Below are 16,653 nucleotides of genomic sequence, written 5' to 3' on the forward strand. Positions count from 1 at the left end.
TACAAGAAGTAACTGACACCTTTGCAAATGTCGAAAGGGAATCTGCTAAAGTGGGTCTGGCTGTAAACGGCGAGAAGACCAAGACCAATGCGTCCAAAGAGATCGGGCCAACTGTTGACGTTGGTTCCTATAATTTTGAGGTAGTAAAGGACTTCATCTACTTCGGCACCGCCGTAAACACAACCACCAACATCAGATGTGAAATACGAAGAAGAATAGTGTTGGCCAACAGATGCTACTTCGGTCTGAGTAAGCAGTTTAGGAATAAAGACACATCTCGTCAAACGAAAACAACGTTTTACAAAAGACTGATACTACTCGTGCTGATGTATGTTTGCGAAGCCTGGGTACTTGCGTAAGCAGACAAGGCAGTGCTTGGTGTGTTTGAGAAAAAAATTATTCGATCTTTGGACCAATCTGCGCTGACGGTGAATATCGACGTCGTATGAACCACGAGCTGTTTCTGCTATACAACGACATCAATATAGATAAACTTATCGAGATGCAACGATTGCGTTGGCTAGGCCATATCAGAAGAATGAGCGATGATGAACCCGCTAAAAGGGCGTATAAATACGTGCCACATGGCGGTGTACGCAGAATTGGCAGGCCTAAGCTTAGATGGAGCAAACAAGTGGATGAAGAGATAAAAAGGCGCGGTATTCCAGAAAGCGAAGCAGTAAATAGAGAGAATTAGAGATCTTTTCTTAGTTAGGCTTATAGAACAAATGTTCTGAAATGGACCAGCTAACTTAAGTTAAGTTGCCATTTTGGTCGGTGCCGTCAGGGTTTCTTGGAACTTTTAGGCCAATATCTCAGGAAGTGTGGAATAGCGCAAGAAAAGCGAGCCGTAAAGGGAACCTATTGAAAAAAATTTCAAAGCTATCTAAGAGGAGCTCGTAAACTTCACTTTATTCGAATGTTGTGTGGGAAGTACCAGAAGGAGTGGACCGATATAGTCCATATTCGAAACCGATCTATATCTGAAAGGAATAATACGATGTGCAAAGTTTTAGCAAATCAATTGCTCCTTCGAGAGTTATCGTTCACACCATTTTACAGAAAAATTTAGAACTTTTGTGGGGGAGTTACCTGAAGGATTAGACAGATAGGGCCCATCTTCGAACTTAAACTAAGTTTGGACAAAATATTAAATTTGGTTCTAATCGGTTGATCCGTTCGAGGGTTATCGTGCGCACCAGCCGGACAGACAGTCCGACATAGCTAAATCGACTCCAAATTGTCTGAAACGAATTTCGTACAAACATACTTTGGTTCTTAAAAAGTTATTTCAATTAGGCACATTTTTGGTCGTATCAGAGTGTATATACCCTCACTAGCCTAAAGGCTGAGGGTATAAAAAACCATGCAATATATGTTTTTTGCTGTGGTCTTTCTATTCCCTTTTACACTAATTTAGACGATGTTTATGTTGTAAAAATGTCTGTTTGGAAAATATAAAAACTAATCCATTTTTTTTTTAATTTTCGTATTTTTTTTTTTTTGTGAGACACACATTTGTGGAATAAAAAATATTTTGGTCGAAAACGTCCAAAGCTACTTTGCTGTATTCATTTCATCTGGCAAGCTGTTTCTTCAGCTGAGTAACAGAGGTGAACACAAAGAGAATAACAATTAAACACCTGTACTCTTCAGAAAAACGCACTAGTATTTCTCTTACCTGCTCTGTAACACGTTAAAAACATACATAACACTGTTAAAATCATCTCTGCTGTTAACATTTCCTCAATACTTAACATTTTCCAAACTTTACGTTATCATGGCCTTAATCATCATCAAAGTGATCGTGAAAATGAACATGCTTAACTTAACGTTGTTTTTGTTGTTATAGCAATATGCTTCTATTGTTGTTGGTAACGTGTTTGATGTGACTGATTAGTTGGCTGTTTGTTTTTCATGTTAACAACATAATAAACAACAATTATTTGATGTCAGTTTATACAGTCGTCGCTAGTGATAAACACAATGAGGCCTATTAAGCAGTTCATTCAAGCATGAGGTTATCTCACTTTGACATGTAATAGAGGTTTATGGCAGGGAAAAATGTAAACAAATCATTGATCTTAAATACATGGCATTTTTTTTTTTTTTTTTTTGCTTTGACATTGACCCACAAACAATTTAATGATCCCAAAGGTTTGATGGAGTAAATGGAGGAGTAGGCAACGTGCCTAACGTTTTATGTCTCACTTTGATTTCGCTAGTGTTTAATCAATTTATTGATATATCTTTCCAATGTTTTCTACAATGGGGAAATAAATATAAGTGTTTTTGCTCTTGTTTGTTCGTTGCCCCGTGCCTTCTTTTTCTTAAATGACAAATGACTCTGCATATCTGTGAAATTAATTACCCCCGGAATGGTTACACAGCCTATCATCATGATATTATGTAAATATTTTGATTGCCCCAAGTTGATCATGACTTTTATGGCAACCCATTTTTTATCGCCGCACTGCAAACAACCGGTAATACCAATCAGGGAATAGGGAAAAACAAAACCAATACTGTTGGATCTGTTGTGCCATTCTTGTTATCATCGCATTGTTTGACAAGGGCAATTCCATTTGTCAATAATTTCCCGACATGCTAGTTTTTAATTAGAAAAAAACTTGTGGTGTGGAAATGATTTCAACTGGGAAAAATTTAGAAGTGATTCACATGATGGATGAGATATCATTTTTCATTACAGAAGAAATGTTATAAAAAAGTTTTGCTTGTATTTTTTTGTTAGAAGATGGTGAATTTTTCAATCTTCCGCATTTTTACTGTAAATATTGCAATGTAAACTGTAATCATTAACGATCGAATGAGAAGATTTTAAGATAGGAAAATGGTTCCGTGGTGCTTGCTCAGAATTCCGGGTGTAAACACAGTTTTGCAAAAAAAAAAAATAGCTGATCTTTTGGGCGGTATGTTTATGAAGAAATGGCTTTTAATATTGGGATATTTCCCATATAGATGAACTCTTAATACCCTCCACCGTAAATAATTAAGGAACCAGATTTCAGCAATTTCGGTTGGATGATGTGGTTGAAACTTTAAGAAGTAAAAAACCGTTAAGTTCGGCCGGGTGGAACTTTTTATACCCTCCACCATAAAATATACTGAACTAAACTTGAATAATTTTTTTCGTTCCTGTCCACAATTTTAGTTGGAGATATTATTTGACCACCCAAAATTTAGGTATAAGAAGTTAAGTAGCGTTAAGTTTGGCCGGAACGAACTTTTTATACCATGAATTACTCTAAGCTAATATGGAATTATCAGTTTTCTTTCTGTTGCGAAGGTACATATGCCCACAATTGAAGAAGTTACTTGACTAATAGAAACCCTAAATTATAGCTAGTTCGGCTAGGAAACAAATACAATACCTGAAATCGGCAGTACCTTTATATGAGGTTGTAACTTTTGGTGCAGAAGTTTCTTGGTCACTGGGAACCCTAAATGTTAAATTATAGCTAATTCGAGTACCGTTATATTGGGGGCTACACCAAAACGTGAACCGATATAGCCCATCTTCGAACTTGATCTAAGTTCGGACCAATCACACATGTGTACAAAATGTCAGTCGTGTCGCTTATCTCATTCGGAAGATAAGGTGATTACAACAGACGGACATGGCTAAATTGCCTTCGCATTTTTAGGGTCCAAAATCATTATTTTTATGAGTTACAAACGGAATGACAAAGTGTATTCTACTATACTACCTTCATACACGGGCGTATGGTGTTACCGTTCAATTGGTTTATATAACAAGTAAAAAAGTATCAGTCGGCTTTGCCGACAGAGATATACCCTCAGTAGGCAGGGGCGATTTGTATGGAAGGAAAAACCTTAATGGGCCCTTCGCGTTTCTGATTCCTGGGATTGAACTGAGCAAAAAAGTCCACTAGACCAAAGGTTACGGTGAAAATCGAGTCTCCTAAAAAAATAAAACGAAGTGGCCCTAGCGAACTAAAGGCATTTTCTTTGTCCATGGATCCCAACACGATAGAATTTTGCATCAGAACGCTTGAATATTTTTCTAGTCAACTTTTGTAGCACAGTGCCATTTATCGACATTTTCCGAAAAGTTTGCACTTTCTCAAGGCCAAAACTGCCTGAAGGAGCATTCCAATACTTTTGCGATATACTAGAGAGGTCTTAATTATTGTGTTGGCTACAATTTTAGTCTTTGTATTGGATAGTAAATCTCAATGGTTTGGCTGTTATATGCAAAAATATCCAAAAAAAACTTCAAGTTAAAATCGAGAGGCTCGAGTTCAATCCCAGGAATAAGAAACTCGAAGAGCGCATTAAGGTTTTCAAATCGCCCCGGCCTAACCCTCAGCCTGTGTATATTGGAATACTTTTTTCCCAAAAAAAAACATGTATTTCGGGAGTTTTCAAAATTTTGGGCGTATGAACCGATAAAAGTATGGAAAGGATCGACAGATAGGGCTTTTTTTATCACACTAGCCTACGAAAAACATAATATCGCTGTAAACAGGGCCACTAGGAAAACCTTTGATAAAAATGTCCAAAGGATCCTCGAACCACACAAAAATGTTGAACATTTGTATGGGTGGTACCACAAGGATTGGACAGATAGGGCGCAAATTAGAACATAAACTAAGTTTCGACAATATTTAGAGATCCAAAGTTTGGACCAAATCGGTTGCTACGTCTATGAGAAACCGCCGTACCATTTTAGCGAATATTTTCTAACTTTTGTGGGGGAGGTACCGGAAGGAATGAATTTCATCTAATATTCGAAGAAATATTACAATATCCAATGTGTGGACGAACGCAGTACTCGATTCGAGCTCTCCAGCCACTACATATGGTGCCATAGGGGTTTTTTATAACTTTCGGGTTGTTTTCTCAAGAAGTATGGACTTGCCCCTGAAAAACTTTCACTGCCGTAATTGAGGCAGTGAATGCAAGTTGCTTCAACAAAAATCAAAGTGATTCGAGAGCAGGTCTTAAAGTGAATTTTGTATGGGAGGTACCCGAAGGAGTGGACAAATATAGTCAATATATAAAATATGGACCAAATCGGTCACTCCCATCAAGACTTATAGTGCGCACAATTCCAAACATTTTTGAACTTTTGTGGGGGAGGTTCCTGAAGAAGTGGACCGATATGGCTTATCCTAAAACTTAAACTATGTTTGGACAAAATATTACTAAGGCCAAATTTGGACCGAATCGGCAGATCCGTTCCAGAGTTATCTTGCGCTCCAACCACCTCACACGGTGTCATTGGGGTTTTTGCAACTTTCATGCTATTTTCTCAGGAAGTATTATGGACTTGCCTCTAATGAAACTTGTACCATCGTATGGGGGGCAGTAAATACAAGTTGCTAAAACAAAAATCAAAGCGATTCGAGAGCTGCCCTAAACTGAACTTTTCCGAAATTTGGTGTGGGAGGTACCAGAAGGAGTGGACTGATTGAGTCCATATTAAAACCTCCAAATTGTCTGAAACACATTTCGTCCATTATATCGATGAAGCACATTTTGCCCGTATGAAAGTGTATATGCCCTCGTTAGCATAAATGCTGAGGGTATAAACACTGTTAATTAATTTTTATACCCTACACCACACTGTGCTATTATGTCTTTGTGGATTTGTATGTAACATACAAAAGGGAACGAGATATGCCCATAGTTCTTTCTAGGCATATACATAGAATTACTTTCTGAGACGATTTATGCATGTCCGTCAGTCCGTCCGTTCGCAACGTACAGGACGCATTTATTGTCCGATTCAGCTGAAAATTAGGGAATATAAGTTTTTAGCCATAGGAAGAACGCTATTGCTATTGGTGAAAATCGATTCAGATTTGGATACAGTTACCATATATATTTTTCGCCGATTTTACGTATTTACTGATACAAGCTCGCTATATACGTCCGATTTTGATGAAATTCGAAATGTGTGACTGAGTTCGGTCCAGAAATAAATGTGCCAAACTATATCGAAATTGGTTCAGATTTGTATGTAGCTCCCATACATATATATTTTCGCCCGATTTTATGTTTTTGCTGCACAAAACAACCTATATCTGTCCAATTTTTATGAAATGTGGTCTAGTAATAAATGTTCCATATTATATCGAAATCAGTTCAGATTTATATATATCTCCCAAATTTATTTTACCGCCCCGCCGGACTTTGATCCTTTCATTACTGATTTTAATTATATTTTCACGATGCTCTTGAACCAAATTTAAATGGAAGATGAACATCAAAAAACAAAAAAATCGCCGAAGCGCTTTTTAAATTAATCGCGATTCAAGTTGACATTTTTAAGGGTTTTTTAGGTTTTCACGATTATGCTTGGAAACCGCAAGTCCTAACGAAATGGGAGTAAAGAAAATGTTGTAGCTATGAAAATTTTCTCAAGATAGATTTTCATGGCTGCAATATTTTCTTTAGTCCCATTTCGATAGGACTTGCGGTTTCCAAGCAAAATCGTGAAAACCTAAAAAACTTTTAAAAATAAAACCTTGAATCGTGATTTATTTAAAAAACGCTCTGGCGAATTTTTTTTGTTTCTTGATTTTTCTCATCTGTGAACATTGTAGTAACAGAATCCGCAAAAACTTTCCAGGTGTAAGCACTTTCCATTTAAATTTGGTTCAAGAGCATCGTGATTTTATTTTTAATTTTTTAGTAAATAGATTTTACTATTCCGAAAGCTTTCTCCGGACAATCTCCACCGAAACTCCACAACCTATTCCGAGTTTCCGAACAACCTTCTCCGAACTTCCAAACAATCTCCGCCGAAACTCTGAACTTCAACTTGCGCCTTCCACCTTCAACGGAACACCATAACCAAATTATAGCTAATTTAAGCCAAAAAAAAAATGTAGATGAAACAAGTAAAAAAGTATCAGTCGGCTTTGTCGACAGAGATATACCCTCAGCTTATGCGAATTTAAAAATTCATCTACGGACAGATCGAAAATACCCTATCACAATTTTTTGGATATTTGAGCTTACCTACAGAAATGTGGATTCAGATTAAAGTGCAAAAGTGTTGCGGAGGAGGTACTTAATGGAATCGACCGACTTGGTCCTTAATGGAAGTGGATATTATTTTGGGAGTCATATCTTTTCAATAGACCACGCGCACACTATGCATTTCAGTGGGTCATCGTATAACTTTTGGACAAGTATGCCAGGAAGTATGACTTCTCCACAGAAAACATAATATTTCTGTAAACAGGACCACAATGAACAGCATCAGTATAGATTTCCCAAGGATCTTCGAACAGACCCCAAACTAACTGCACTTAGACACAGATGTTAAACTCTTGTGGGGAGGTACCGTAAGAAGAGGACCGATATGGGCCATTGAAAAGTTAAACTAAATTTAGACAAAATATTAGGAGATCCAAAGTTTGGACCAAATTGGTTGCCCCGTTCAAGAGATATCGCGCATACCATTTCAGTGAAATTTTTTTATATATTGGGGGCAGTACCGGAAGTTGTGGACCGGTATTGTATTGACCGCTGTATGTAAGAAGTATGGACCTGTCCCTGAAAAATATATTAGGTGTGGACAAATATAGTCCATATTCAAACCTGATCTATATCTGGAAGATGTATTAGGATGTGTGAAGTATGAACCAAATAGGTGACTCCGTTCAAGAGTTATCGTGAGCACAATTTTTGCGAAAAATTTTGAACTTTTGTGGGGGAGGTACCTGAAGGAGTGGACCGATATGGCATATCTTCAAACTTAAACTAAGTTTAGATAAAATATTTCGAAAGCCAAATTTTAGACCGACTCGGCAGATCCATTCGAGGGTTATCTTGCGCTCCAACCACTACATACGGTGTCATACGGGTTTTTTGCAACTTTCAGACTATTTTCCCAGGAAGTATGGACTTGCCTCTGATGATACTTGTACCGTCGTATAGGGGGCAGTAAATACATGTTGTAGCAACAAAACTCAAAGCGATTGGAGAGAAGGTCTTAAACTGAAATTTTCCGACATTTTGTGTGAAGTCCACTGAGTCCAGATTGGAACCTCATCTAAGTCTGCTAGAAATTTCATGATGAGCAAAGTATTAGTCCCTTCAAGAGTTATCGTGCGCACAAATTTTCTGAACTTTTGTGGGGGAGGTGCCGGAAGGAGTGGACCGATGTAACCATCTTCGAACTTAAACTAAGTTTGGACAAAATATTGTGAAGGCCACATTTTGGACGGAATTGGTTGTTGCATTCGAGAGCCAGATAGCCAGAAATTGTCTGAAACGGATTTCGTCCAAACATACTTGGGGAAATCATGATTTCGATGAGGCACATTTTGCCCGTATGAAAGTGTATATAGAATAAATGCAGGGGGCAAATATGCAAAATACCTGAAATCTGATGAGTCCATAATGATTTTGGTGTATAGTCATGTATTGTCATCCAAATCGGAAAAGTGTGCTAAGTCTCAGTTCGATTGGTCAACTGCAACTGTGTAGAAAATGAGTAAACGGACACCAAATCAAGTTATAACAAGTACAAAAGCGTTAAGTTCGGCCGGGCCGAACTTTTCATACCCTCTACCATAAAATATTCTGAACTAAAATGGAATAATTAGTTTTCATTTCTGTCCCCTACTTCAAGTGGGTACGTTAAAATGTTAAATAATGTACATAAAATGCTTCATTCGGGAGGCACTTTTATATGGTGCTTATATCTAACTATGTATGTTGACAATTTTTGGTGGGATAGAAATTGGGAGGTACCGTAATATAGGGGTTATAATAAAACATGGACCTATTTTTACAGTTATTAATGGGAGCCTTTTATGTCAAATAACTCCTACTTCGGTTAAAAATTGTAGCTAAAATCCTCAAAATACCGAAAAATCGGTACATAAAGTGGGAACTTCAAATGCCATTAACAGCTAGTTCGGAGGTACCCCCATATATGGGATATACGAAAATATGAGCTAAAATAAAAATTTTCGTTGCAGAATTTTTGTTGGCTCTTAAATTTCAAATTACAGAAAGTTCGGCCAAAATATGGACCTACGTTCGGTTAAACATTTTAAGTAAAATCCTCAAAGTACCGAAGATCGGGAGGTATATTGGGGCTATATCCAAACATGGACCTATGTTGAAAATTGTTGATGTAGATGTTTGGTGACCACTACAACCTTCAAATGTCAAATTTCAGTTAGTTCGGTTAAACATTTTAGCTAAAATTGCCAAAATATAAAATAGAAAATGTAGCCAAAAACGTCAAAATACTGTAAATCGGGGGGTACTGTTATATGGGGGCTATACCAAAACTTTGACTGATATAGCCCATCATCGAACTTGACCTGCCTGCAAATAAAAGATGCATTTTCCCACAATTTCAGCGTCCTATCTCCATTTTTGTGGATGCTAGAATGATTACCACAGAGTGACGGACGGACATGCACAGATCGACTCAGAATTTTACCCTGATCAAGAATATATATGGGGATTTCTGAGTGAAATCGGACACTTTCTCAAGATGAGGTTTTTGATTTCCTTTATTTTTTTTCTGTGGTGATGCTGCTTGTTAGCAAAACATATTAGTATATTTTCAGATTTTTCTTGACTAACGGTTCCAGAGATATCGCGCTTGAAAAAGTCAAATTCTGTAAAAACTACATGCAAAGAAATACTCATAACTTCTTTAATATTGGTCCAATTTGAAAAAATCTTTTTTTGTATGTTTTGTTGTTTTATGAGCTTTAAACAAAAAATAGCAAAAAAAAATGCACAGTGGGTTTGGATGCTATTTTCGCGATTTAATATTTAAAATCAATTTTTAAAGATGTTCGAACCCTTCGATATTCTTTAAATTTTTTGTATTAAACTACAAAAATTACAAAAATTTTGAGTCCTATGTGGTAATAGGGTTCGGACGATTACTCTTTTTTTTAATTTTTTAAAATTTGTCAATTAAATTTTTCCTTTATAACTTTGTGCAAAATTTATTATATTATTAAAAAACAAAAATTAAAGGTTTCATTTATAAATATTTGTTTTGATTTTATATTTATGAATTTATCTCAAACATTTTAAAACTGCGTCATTTTTCGATTTTGAAAATGCATCAGCGAAAATTCCATTAAAGCCCACTGTGCATGTTTTTCTATCTTTTTATGATAAACATATAATATATAATGATAAATATGTACTCTTAGCTTCAAAAATACAGGAAATACAAATTTTGGACAAAATTTTTGAGGAAAATTTGTATTGACAAATTTTAAAAAAATTCAGAAAAATTAGTAATCATCCGAACCCCATTACCATAAAGGACTTAAAATTTCTGTATTTAATCTTAGTTTTATACAAAAAATTTAAAGAAAATCGAAGGGGTCGAAAATCTTTAAAAATTGATTTTAAATATTAAATCGCGAAAAAAGCATTCAAGCCCACTGTGCAAACTTTTTTTGCTATTTTTGATTTAATAGCTGATAAAACAACAAAACATACAAAAAAGATTTTTTCAAATTGGACCAATATTAAAGAAGTTATGAGTATTTCTTTGCATGTAGTTTTTACAGAATTTGACTTTTTCAAGGCGCGATATCTCTGGAACCGTTAGTCAAAAAAAAATCTGAAAATGTACTAAAATGCTTTGCTAATAAGCAGCATCACCACAGCAAAAAATAATGGAAATCAAAAACCTCATCTTGAAAAAGTGTACGATTTCACTCAGAAATCCCCATATACTTTATAGGGTCGCAAGTGAATATTTCAATGCGTTACAAACGGAAAAACAAACTTAATATACCCTCCATACTATGGTGGAGGGTTAAAAAAAACACAGTAATAATAAACTAATTACGACTATCCTATCCTAACGAATAAAATAAATTAATATTTGTATCTTTTATTAACATATACGAGTATATGACTTACATTTTGCTTAATTTCAAGAACAACGACTCCAATTTGATTTTTTTTATTGTTGGTCTTTGATATTTTTCCGTTGTATTTACATTTTGATAACCTTCGAAGTGATTTATAAACAACAATAAATAAATGTGGTTACAATAGTTCTAAGAAGAATTCAGGTGTAACTCTATATTAAAGTAATTTAGATTAACGCCATAATAAATTTATTAAATATTTACCATCATTTCATTGAGACCATATTGTTTACATTCTGTTTATGTAGCAAACAGCTGAGTAATTGTTAGATGAAGTTTTCAAATTTTATTTTACAATATCACTAAATGTCGCTTTTTAAAGAGTTACAAAAGCTTTTGCAGGACTGCCAATATCGAAGAGAAAATATATGGATCGCCTTTCTAGGACAAATAACAATCTTAGCTTTATTCTAACAGAAATGCTTTCGCATTTTTGGAATGAAATATAAAGGTACTGCATCAAAAACATCTGTTCTTTGATCATACCTCCACCTCATAAGCTATCTTGTTGTTAACTTTCATCTAACGATGAGAAGAAATAAATAACCTGATCTTCTGAATGTAAAGTAACAACCATAAATTTACCATTTAATAACCAAATGGAATTTTGAATGATAATGTCTTTGAATTGTCGCCGCTGGCTTTAAAATACTGACGTTTCGACAATCATTTGATTTGTTAACACATTATATACATGCTTACAAAATGTTCAGATATTAACTTGTAAAAAAATTAAAATACATAAAAGACAATACAAAATAAAAATATCTCTAAAAAAACAATCTTGTGATTATAAAACTGAATTCCGAAGCTGATTGTGCTGGATAGTATTCAACAATTATGTTCTAATTGTTCGTTCTAGTTATAAACTTAGGGTAAATTAATTTTAAATTTACATTCTTCCACCAAGCGAGGACATCCTTGATTATCATCACTTAAGAGATTTATTTGTACGAGAAAACCATAATATCGCAGTAAACAGCACCATAACTAACAGCATCGGTATCCATTTCCAAAGGATCTTCGAACAGACCTTAAACTGCACGTAGACACAAATGTTGAACTTTTGTGGAGAAGGTACCCTAATGTTCCTCCATTTTAGAAGTTAAACTAAATTTGGACAAAATATTAGGTTTGGACCAAATTTGTTCAAGAGATATCGTGCATACCATTTATGTGAAATTTTTTTAAAAATTTCGGGGCAAGTACCGGAAGTTGGGACCTGTATTGCCTATCTTTGAACTGGAACAATGACAAAATATGATGAAGGCCAAATTTTGGACCAAATCGGGTGATCAGTTCGAGAGTTATCGTTCCACTACATATGGTGCCATAAAGTTTTTTTGCACCTTTCGGGCTGCTCTCTCAAGAAGTATGGACTTGCCCGTGGAAAAAACTTTTACCGTCGTAATTCAGGCTGCGAATTCAAGTTGCTTTAACAAAAATCAAAGTGATATGAGAGTAGGTCTTAAAGTGAACTTAGCCGTAATTTTGTGTGATAGGTACCCGAAGGAGTGGATAAATATAGTCCATACTCGAACCTGATATTTATCTGGTAGATATATTCGGATGTGTAAAGTATGGATCAGATTGGTCACTCCCTTCAAGAGGTATCGTGCGAACAAATTTTCCGAATATTTTTGAACTTTTGTGGGGGAGGTACCTGGAGGAGTGGACCGATATGGTTTATATTCAAACTTAAATTATGTTGCCGAAATTTTGTTTGTGAGGTACCCGAAGGAGTGGGCCGATCGAGTCCATATTGGAACCTCATCTAAGTCTGGTTGAAAATTCACGATGTGCAAAACGTGGACTAAATCGGTTACTCTCTTCAAGAGTTATCGTGCGCACAAATTTTCCGAACATTTTCGAACTTTTGTGCGGGACGTACCGGAAGGAGTGAACCGATATAACCCATAAGTTTGGACAAAATAATGCGAAAGCCAAATTTTGGAATGAATTGGTTGTTCCGTACGAGAGTTATCGTGGGCTCCAGCCAGCAAGCCAGACAGACGGACGGACATTGCTAAATCGACTCCAAATTATCTGAAACAGATTTCGTCCAAACATACTTGGGGTCTAAAACCATTATTTCTATGAGGCACATTTTGCCCGTGTATATACCCTCGTTAGCATAAATGCTGAGGGTATAAAAAACGATAACAGGAGTGGTGAACCTAAATGTATTTGGCCTTGTCCAAACTTAGTTTACGTTCGATGATGCCACATCGGTACACTCCTTTCACTCCTTCATTGTGCCCAAAATAAATCTTGAAGGAAGTAACCGATTTGGCCCATACTTTGCACATCGTGAAATTTCTACCACACATAGATGAGATTTCAATATAGACTCTATCGGTCCACTCCTACAGTTTACCTGCTATCGAATCGCTTTGATTTTAATTGTAACAACTTGCATTAGCTGCAAGTTTAGCTGCCCCATGTTTTTTGAGGGGCAAGTCCGTACTTCCTGAGAAAATAGCCCGAAAATTGTAAATAAACCCCTGTGGCTCGAGCGCACTATAACTCTCGAACTGATCAATCAATTTGGTCCAAACATTGGCCTTCGTTTTATTTTGTCTAAACCTAGTTTAAGTTCGAAGATGGGCAATATCGGTCCACAATTTTCGGTACCTACCCCCCTTAAAAGTGTCACTAAAATGGAACATGCTATATCCGTTGAAGAATGCAATCGATTTGGATCACCTAATACTTTGTAATTTGCTATTTAAGACTCTCTGCAATCTCAAAACATCTTCACCAACAAATTTCGATATAAGTTTGGTACCTCCCTATTTAAGGCATTTTGATAATTATAGAAGAAGCATATGACCGTTGTCCTGCCCATGACATTAAAATTATTCTAGGCGATTTTAATGCCAAAATTGGAAAGGAAAATATCTGTGGCCCAACAGTCGGAAAATGCAGTCTCCACAGTGAAACATCTGACAATGGTATGAGGCTGATAGACTTTGCAGGGCAAAAAACATGGTAGTTAGCAGCACCAGATTTCAACATCCATAAGGGCACCTGGCTGTCTCCAGATCAGAAAACAAGAAATCAAATTGATCACGTTGTGATAGATGGAAGACATTCAACGATCGTGTTGGATGTGCGTACGTTCCGAGTAGCAATCATAGACTGGGACCACTATCTTGTTGCAGCAAATGTACGCATCCGGTTAAACGTAGCAAACAAAGTACGAACAGACACAAAACGAAAGTTTGACATCGGTAATACCGCCCAGTCAAGATGAGGTAAAGAAAGCTATAAATCGGCCGAAAAATAATAAGGCAGTAGAAGCCGATGGCTCACCAGCCGAGCTGTTCAGAACCGGAAGCGGCACGCTGATAAGGTGTATTCATCAGCTAGTCAGCACCATCTGGCAGGAAGAACGAGTATCCGACGATTGGAACCTGAGTATCCTGTGTCTCGTCTACAAGAAAGGAGATATACAGTAGCATACAGTAGCTCTAACTATAGGGACATTAGTCCACTACCTATTGCCTACAAGATCGTGTCAGGGATATTGTGCGAACGACTAAAGCCTACGGCCAACGAGATAATTGGGTCATACCATTGCGGCTTTAGACCTGGCAAGTCCACCATTGACCAGATATTTACCCTGCGGCAAATCCTGGAGAAGACCCAAGGGATGCAGATCGACACCTACTACCTTTTTGTCGATTACAAAGCCGCCTTCGACAGCCCGCTACGTTCAAAAGTATTCCAAGCTTTGTAAAATGACTTTAACTGACACTAGATCCTCAGTTAAAATAGTAAAGAACCTCTCCGAAGAGTTTTGTACCAAAACAGGTTTCAGGCAGGGAGACAGCCTTTCGTGTGATCTCTTCAACATCCTGCTGGAAAAGGTTATACGAGAGATAAACGTCAAAAGAAGTGGCAATCTACATCAATAGTCACATGTTGCTTGCTTATACTGATGCTATAGACATCATGAGATGATCAGTAAAAAAAGTAACTGATACCTTTATGAAGGTCGAAGGAGAATCTGCTGAAGTGGGTCTGGCGGTGAACGGCGGGAAGACGAAGTTGATGGCGTCCATTAAGCTCGGACCAACTGTAGAAGCTGGTTCCTGTAATTTTGAGGTAGTAAAAGACATCGTTTACCTCGGCACCTCCGTTAACACAACAAACGACATCAGTTGTGAAATAAAAAGAAGAATTGTAGTGGCCAACAGATGCTACTTTGTTTTAAGTAAGCAGTTTAAAAACAAAGTCACATCTCGTCAAACAAAAATAATGCTCTACAAAACACAGATACTACCCGTACTGATGTATGGTTCCGAAGCCTGGGTACTTGCGCAAGCAGATATGGCAGTGCTTGATGTGTTTGAGGGAAAAATTCTTCCAAAGATCTAAGGACCAATCTGTGTTGACGGTGAATATTGACGTCGCATAAACCACGAGCTGTATCTGCTATACAACGACATCAATATAGTTAAACGTATCGAGATGCAACGATTGCGTTGGCTAGGCCATATAATAAGAACGAGCGATGATGAACACGCTAAAAGGTCAAGGAATAGATGGCGCAAACAAGTGTATTAGGAGACGAAAAAGCGCTGTATTTCAGAAAGCGAAGCAATCAACAGAGAGAAATGGAGATCTTTCCTTAGTTCGGCCGATGGAACAAATGTTCTATAATGGGCCAGCTAAGTAAGTAAGTAAGTAAGATAATTATATGGACACCGTGGTGCAATGGTAAGTGTAATGTTAATCGCCTTGCATTCATAAGATCTGCCGGACAAAATCATCATACTTTCCAACTGTGGCAAAATACCCCTCAGTGTAATGTACTATTCAAGCCATGTAAAACTTATCTATAAGTCGTGTCGTAAGTCACACCGTTCGGATTCGATGATAAAAAGTGGGTCCGGCCACTTTTTTAATTTGTTCTCATCTGTTTGTTGTCACAAACAACCTTAATGTCCACTTGCTTTGATTTGCAAACCTTCACTTCCATTCATGGTAGAACAAGAAAAGGTAGCAGCAATACCCAGCTGACTGAACTGGGTTGTAGTGTTAGTGTCAAATTCCATTCGACATTTTATGTATTTATTTCTATGTTCGATGTATATTAGGGATATATATTTTTCAAGAACAAATTTATTCATCAGAAAAAAAAACTATTTCCCATAAAGACGGCTTCATATCATTGACATGTAACCTCCTCCAGGTCCAAACGACATGCCGCACACTAAAACACCGCTTATAGAGGCGGTACAATATTTGTTAAAATGCAAATGATTGAAACAGCTTCTCTTTTTTCAATGAATTACCAGCGACCCGAAACATGTTTGCAAGTATTCTACTTTCTGCGAGAAATTATGCATTTAGTGGAATGATATGGAAACATTCAAATTGAAAATCTAACGAGTTTTCATTCATGTTTTCCAAAATATTCAATCAAATGTGAAAAATTATTAGTTTTTAAATTCCAATAATTTATAGACATTTCCTTGTTTTGTTTACATTTACGTTGACACTAAGGTTTACAAACGAAAACAAATTCCTTTGTGGTTGTTGTTCGAGTTGTATTTGTTGTAGTATTAACTTTACCTTGTATTTGTTCTACCATGACTTCCATTTATAATGATAAGAATGACACGTTAATAAAAACTACATCTCAATATTTAACGTTTTTCATTAAATACAATTCATTGACATCACTTAACGTCTTAACAAATGCCGCAAGAAGCAGGTT

Source organism: Musca autumnalis, unplaced genomic scaffold (genome assembly GCF_047663935.1).
Source record: "Musca autumnalis isolate F117 unplaced genomic scaffold, ASM4766393v1 scaffold_3, whole genome shotgun sequence".
Taxonomy (NCBI): domain Eukaryota; kingdom Metazoa; phylum Arthropoda; class Insecta; order Diptera; family Muscidae; genus Musca; species Musca autumnalis.